Genomic DNA, 7336 nt, shown 5'->3' on the forward strand with positions numbered 1-7336 from the left:
TCTCAGGCATATGCCTGCAGACAGGGCTGTGCTGGGGATAAACCAAGCTGTGCTCTGACAGCCTTGCTGCTGCATGAGTCCTGCTGCCCTCTGTAGCGCAGACTTGGCTGAGGAGATTCCTCAGGGTCCTTGACCCTTCCTCCAGATACATCTCAATCATGTGGACCTTGTGGCTGGGGCAGCTCAGACAAGAACATGGGTAGTCACCTTTCCTACTCACCCTGATACTCACCCCCTCAGGACAGAGTTCCCTTATATCTGCCCATCCCACCTGCCCTACAGCCCTCACCCTTCTCCTCTCTGAATACCCCAGGGCAGGTTTCAAATTCTGTCTCCCCAACATCAATTGGGATCTGCCCAGCAACCCCACTCGCCTCATTTAGCTCCTGCAACTGCAGAGCCCTCTTATTGGGGCACCAGAAATCTGTTGCCCATCAGCAGGCTACCCCCAGGACTAGGCTGATGTGCCCAGCCTGTTGACATCAGCAAAGCCAGGCCAGTTTGCACCAGTTACAGACCTGGCCCCAGCTAGCAGTGTGCAACTGGAGGAAAGTCAGAAGCATTTAGATGTGAATCAGTCATTTGGACCCCTCTCTGTCGGTGGGAATGGCCTTCACTGAGTTTCTCCTCCCTCTTTTTTTTCTTTTTTGCTTCCACTTACAGGAGTCTAGCAGGATCCATGGACTCTCCATCTCCCTCTTCAAAGAACTGATGGGTATCATCACAGCCAACTACAAGTGGGACCTCAAGGTATGTGGCTTCTGAAGCTTGGTGCCACTGCTCCTGAATGTCCATAATGAGAATGAAAGGGTCTTCCAGATAGGACCCAACCAGCTGGTGCCAGAGCCATGGTTGGGGACTTAAAACAAGGGAATTGGGGCCCATTGAGAGGGGCTGAGCATTGTGAGTGGGGCCCTGGGGCTACCAGGCAATGGGGGCCTTTCTTGTATCCTGGGGAGGGGAGGGGTTCCCAACAGCACTGATCACTTGAGGGTGGAACGAGCTCTGCTCCCTGCCCGAGCCCATACCATTTTCATTTTCACTTGGAACATGTGGAAGCCTGTGGTAGAGATGGCTTCATAAGCTTCATCCTCAAGACTTCCTTCCTCTGTATGGACTGGCCATGAAGGGCTGGAGTGCTTGCCCCTGCCCATGGGGTCCACTAGGACCCTGGCTCCCATCTCTGGTAATTGAGGTGGTTGTCCTTTCCTTCCTGTCTTGCAAGTGAGCTAGGACACCCTCCTTCAGGCCCTGGCATTTCTGGGGTTGAGGCAGTGCCAGCTCCAAGTCCAATGGGAGAAATGTGGATCCTCTGCCACAGCCTAGTAAGGCAGCCCCACAGTCCCTGAGCCTTCCTGGTGTCTGAATACTTGCTGCCACAATGACCAGAACTCACCCCAGACAGAGACCAAGCCTGAAGATGGACCATGGAGCACACCTGGCCAGCCTATCCTACTGCCTTTTCCAAGTTCCTGCATCCAGTGACACAGACACACTCCCCAGGAGATGAATCACCTTGGCCCAGCCAACTGTGCTGTGGTCAGCAGGATGGGACTTTCTCCTGCCTTCCCTCCAGCTCACCGCAGGGGATGTGGAGCTGGCACTCAGGACTGCCCTGGTGCAGCACAGAATTCACTGTGGGGGCTGGTTGGAGGGGAGTGGTAGGTGACTGGGGCCCATCTTGCACCCATACATGAGCCTCGGCTCCAGAAAAAACCTTGTGATATGTCTTTCACCGTGGGATCCTCTCCACATAGATGTGAGAGGGTGGGGGAGCCTCTAGGAATGCACTGCCCAGCACCTGCCTCCTGCAGCAAGGGCAGGGTGTGCGACAGCCTTGTGCCTCCTGGTCCTCTCCTCCAGGTGACTAGGTACCAGTGGAGGGTAGATTACTTCCTTTGCCAGAGCCTATTTTATCTGCATATCTCACAAGACACTCTGCAGTAGCCAGCCATCAAATTTATCGATAAGTCACAAGTCTCAGGCTGCTGTTCTGTCCCCGCAGAACTAACCCTTTTGGCTCCCAGAAAGCTCAGACAACAACTCATTTGCAACTGCCCCAGGAGGCCTGTCCCTGCCCTCACAGCTCTATGCTGCCCTCCCAGGTCTTTCACATAGGAACCTCCTTCAGTCAAATCAGGTGCCCTTTCCTTTGGCTGATGGCTGTGCTGCACCTCTCTGGGGTCTCTCTTCTCTCCCAGGGGCATCCAGGAGCTTGTCCAAGCTGGCCAAACATCTGAGTAGAGTGAGTCCCTGCCTGGAGATCCAGCTGCTTTCAGAGCTCTAAGACCCAGAGCTAAAGGAATGCTAGGAGAATACCTACTGGGCTAGGCCCCTTGTGGTGTCAGTCTCAGCTGCAATGGCTAGTCCCCTGGGGAGGGGGCAAAAAACCCCCAAAACAATTAGGAAGTTAGCCCCCTCACCCACTCCAGGTTTGAGCCTGAAGACCCAGTGCCCAGGGCAGATGCCATGCAGTAAGATTTTCAGAGGTGGCAGCTGTCATGTTCAGAGGCTGGCGGAGCAGCACAGCAAGAAGTCAAGGAGCTACAGGGAAGCTGCCAGGTGGGAGTATGGATTGGGAGTCAAATGCAATCTGACCATCATGCTCTGAGGGGGAGGTCTTGCTTGGACCCCTGGCCAAGAGGAGGCACTTGTGGTATGGGGGCAGTAGGCTTGTGGCTGGGGAACAGGGCATAACAAAGGGCAAAAGGCTGGGGGAGAAGCAGAGCCCTGTGAGAGGAGCAGTGACAGGCATCTCCAGCGATGGGCACCTTTTGGTCACTCTACAGCCTTCTCTCTTGTTTTTAATAGTCTTGACATTCCACTATTCAAATTATCCTTTCTTCTACCATGTTGCTGTCTGTTAGCCATACCTGGTAATGTCTCACTTCTATTTTACAGCCCTGCAGCCCGTTTTTAGCTCCAGCTACAAACCTTACTCAGGCATAGAAATGACTGATAGTGAACTAATAGGAGGCAGTGTCAAGAAAACTAATTTATTTTACAAATCTGAGTGAAATGTACAGTTAGCTGTAATGACTACAAGATGAATGACACATATCTTTTGACTGTTTTTGTTGTGTTTTTTTAACATAATATATAGACTACCAAATTAATGCAGATTCCAATAGTTATGTTGTTTTTTGCTTTGATCTTAAACTGAATAATATAGTGCTAAACCCCTGCCATATCAGTAATACTTTTAACTTCTCTGTAACTGTACTGCTCCTTTACATATAGAGCTACAGGACCTTTCTGTAGGGAGACTGCCACAAACCTCCAGAAAGGCAGGGCTTGTTTAGGGATTCATAAGGTGTCATAGATAGATATTTTCCCAAACTAGATTTACTAATGTAGTATATCATTTTTTCTGTTTTCATGAATGATGATTTGAAGTATAATTATAATTTCATCATCGTGGGTTTGATTTGCACTAGGCAATAAGGTGTTTGTTAGATTAAGCATCCCACTCCTCACAGTACTCTTCATACATCTGAGAAGTAATCTCAGAGAATTGCCATTTGGGATGGCTATGCAGATAGTAAACCAAGGAAGAGGCAGTGTATTTGTGAGCTGAGGCAGATCCACAAAAAACTGGAATTTACATTTCAAAGTGGGAAGCCTTTGGCACAGCAGACAACTGGACAGAGTCTAATCCTCACTCCATAAGAGAACAAGTCAGAGACCATCTCTCTCTCTCTCTCTCTCTCTCTCTCTCTCTCTCAAATAATTGATAGCTAGGGATATTGGGTTAGCAATTTATACATCTGAAAGGATGTACATATTTTTAGATCTAATTATAATTTAGAAACATCTGGGCTGACAACTAGGTGTATATTGGGGGAGGGGGAGGAAGTTATTTACATAATATACACATGCTCCCTGAGAACTGAATTGAAACATGTAGATGACTAGATAAGGTCACATATTTGAGGGGTAGGTAACTGAGAGAAATTAGTTGTTTAAGGCTCTATAGGTTTTGTGTGATTTTTAGTTCCTCAGCTGGTAGAAGCTGGGTGGTGCAAGCTGAGAATTGACTCAAAATTGTCTTAACAGAGGAAGTAGCTGGAAACAGATCTCTGGTCAGAGGTAGAAGCAACATTTTAGTGGGAGTACAAGGTGAGATAATAATTTAGTTTTTTATGGTTATTTATTCATGTTGTTGTTTCAATGTATGGTTACTATTTATGTGATTTTTCTTGCTTATATGTAATGTAGGTTTTTGCTGTGTCTAATCCCTTATGGATTGCGTGTGGTAAGTGTGATTTCAGAACAAGTAACAAGTACAGGCTAGTGTCTTCTCCAGAGGCGGAGACCCGTAACAAACTGGCTTGGGTGCTATCCTCAGGTTAGCAAGATCTCTGCTACAGCTGGCAAGGCTGGGACTGAGACAGGTAGAGCTGAGGCTTAGTGGACTAAGAAGTCAGCCTAGAAGCAAATCTCAGCTTGTTCGCAGTGGTTAAGCAGCAGAATAGAGGAGAGAGACCTGGAGCTGAAGGGCATCCTGGTAATTACATCACCTGCACCATGGTGGGTACACAGAGATTTACAAAAACGTGCAACTCTTGATTCAAAGACTAAAGGAGACAAGAGCAAGGTGCGGGAAAGATGATAGAAGCTCACATGCTTGTGCTGTAAGCCAGCTATGTTACTGAGCAAGAGGTCACACTGCGATGCTGACATTTACTGCTGATGGACTGACATCACCCTGCTTGCCAGATAATACTGCAGTTTGAGGCATACAGTACTTTGAAGACACAAACCCCTTCCTACATCTGAACTAATCTGGAGTGGTATGGAAGAGATAGTAGCAGAAGCAATGAATACTGATTCCTACTGAGCAAAGCTCTTCAACTTTCACGAACTCACTGGTAACAACACTGAGCAAGCACCACACTGGAGGCACTATAATACTCTGCTCTCCCTGTCGCCTTGAGTTTTCACTTCTTGATTTCCTGTGGCCAAGGTCACTTGCTGAAGGGTCAAGTAGGGAACATAGTGTTTGTGAGCTATGGGTGGTGGATGACTGCCTCACATACTAAAACACCCTTTCCATCTTGCTTCTGCTCATACAAACACCCGAGCAACATCCTGAAGTATGAAGAAGGGCCACAAGCTACCAGGGCCCTTTCTTCTATGGAAATGTGGATTGAAAATTTTACCCATCATATCTCTCCCTGCCAGAAGATCATGAAGACTTGGACCTAGCAGCAGGTTGATAAAGAATGCTCCTACTCCATTTCTTTCAGAAGTCCTCCCCATCCAGGTTGACCCCTTTCTTTTTTCCACCCCCTTCCCTGCTGTACAAGGGGAAAAAGAGTTCAGGGCTCAGTGAAGATACACATATCAGTCTGGCGCTTGTGGCCCCAGCTCCTTAGATCTATATGATCAGAGACAGCGCAGCCATCATTTCTTAAAGGAAGGCTCGAATCTCTCTGGTGGCTATGACTAGAACACAACCCTGACTGTGAAACCAGGCTTATGCAGCAACAGGTATTTTTTTGCAGCCTAGTTCTGTTGGCTAGTAAAGTGAAAAAAAGCATGAAATTATTCTGGGAAAATACACACTGTAAACAGTGTTGGACAACAAGAGAAAGCTTCTGCCTTTGGTAGGGTTATTGCTGTGTCAGCAGAAACATTTATTATCTCCACCTGGTGGCTCTACTCACATCAGTAGACCAGCGTCCGAGTGAGTGACAGAGGCTCTTCTAGTAAACAAGCTCCGTCCAAAACAATGACAGCTGTAAAGAGCCTGAAACACAAGCTCCAAGGTACATAAGCTGCCACATTCATCACCTTGAGGTGTTAACATCAACCCTTCTCATTCCCACATCTCACCCAACACCACCCTAAGAGGGTTAGGAGAAGGCAGCAAGCCCAGCCCACCACTGTAGAAACACCTTCAGGTCCTTATCCTTGGAGGTGAAGAGGAGTCAGATATACCAACCAGTCCCATTGAGAGAACTAGCTGGCCCATTCCCACTTCTGCTATTCCCGAAGAGAGGGCATCCCTGACACCAACCCTTGACTCTTTTGGATGGGGAGGAACTTGCTTTTCCCCAGAACTCCAAATAGAGGTATTTGACTTCAGGGGTCCCCTGTCATGGCGTGACTTTGGTTTTTATAGCCTTAGAACATCTGAGCTAGGTACAGAAGTTATACATAAACTGGTTTAAGTGATCAGAAACTGGTTTAAACTTGTAACAGAACAGAACCTTGGTAAACATTAACCAGTTTCAAAATGGCTGAAACTGGTTTAAAATAAACCTTGAATATAGTATTAGATTTAACTGATTTGGGCCAAACCAGTTTATGGAACTTGTCCCAGACGCCTTCCTGGTTCAAATCAAATTACAGTCCCTCAACATCCCAGCATGCTTCGCAGCCCTAGGCTGGGCTGTGCCATCTGCTCCAGAAAAAAAAGGGCTGGTCCCACCCCACTGCTCCCTAGCTGGGAGGGCCAGCTAGGTGAGCAATTATCTCTGGTGGAGGGCCACTTACTGAGTTTTGGCATGGGTAGCCCTGCCCCTTGATAGGTGCCCCTGCCCCTAGTTGCCACCTCGAGACCAGAAGTCCCAACCTCCTTACCCCCAAATTTGCCACCAGAAGTCCCTTCCCTTACCCCCAGAAATACTCCTTTCAGCAAGGGGTTTTGCCATCTCAGAACCAGGAAAATACCAAATTATATTCTAAAAATCAAATATCTACAACATTCATTAATTTGCTTTCAAAAAATATTTTTGTCCTGATTTACATGCGTTTGTGTAGTGTACGCAGAGGTGATTCCACAATAGCTTAAAACGAAGTCTTACTCTTGTATACTAGGAGGAGGCATGTGTGTGTGTAGTTTTTGTGGGGAGGTGGATAGCTGTGGGGTGAGGGAGCATGTGGGTGTGTATGCAGGGGAGGGTGGCTGGGGTGTGTGAGGGGACGGGGGTCTGTGGGTACATGTGTATGGTGGGGTGTGTGTGTGGGACTCGCCCTATGATCTCTCTCTCTTTCCCTCATTGCTCTCTCTCTTCCCCCTTTCCCCACCCCCTCCTCCTGCTCCTGGGGTACTGTGCTCCAGCAGTCCAGAAACGCAGCCCAGAGCCTCATGGTGCTGAAGCAGGCGTGCAAGGAAGCAGTGAAAGCTGTGGCAGGCAGAGGCTTCTGGTTGGGGAAGACAGGCCTGGCCTGGCCTGGCTTGGTCTTTTCTCCTGAGTCCTACTGGCTTCCCCTGGGTCCTACTGCCCTTGTCTCCTGTCATTTTTGACAGGCAGCCAGGAGCAGATAAAAAGTTTATTTAAGTGCTCCACAGGCTGGATAGAATGGCCTGGTAGGCTGGATCTGGCCC

At 48.3% G+C, this 7336-nt stretch overlaps 1 long non-coding RNA gene across 1 annotated transcript in view; it reads left to right on the top strand.

Annotated features, from left to right (window-relative positions):
* The window catches only part of LOC109319368, an 8228-nt gene extending 5035 nt beyond the window's left edge, over positions 1–3193 (top strand). Inside the window, exon 2 of the long non-coding RNA XR_002103494.1 lies at positions 664–3193. This is a non-coding gene — a long non-coding RNA (uncharacterized LOC109319368). The remainder of the gene's footprint in view (positions 1–663) is intronic.
* Positions 3194–7336: the final 4143 nt, after the last annotated feature.

The sequence above is a fragment of the Crocodylus porosus genome, unplaced genomic scaffold (assembly GCF_001723895.1).
Source record: "Crocodylus porosus isolate Cpor-Errol unplaced genomic scaffold, CroPor_comp1, whole genome shotgun sequence".
In the NCBI taxonomy this organism is placed as follows: domain Eukaryota; kingdom Metazoa; phylum Chordata; order Crocodylia; family Crocodylidae; genus Crocodylus; species Crocodylus porosus.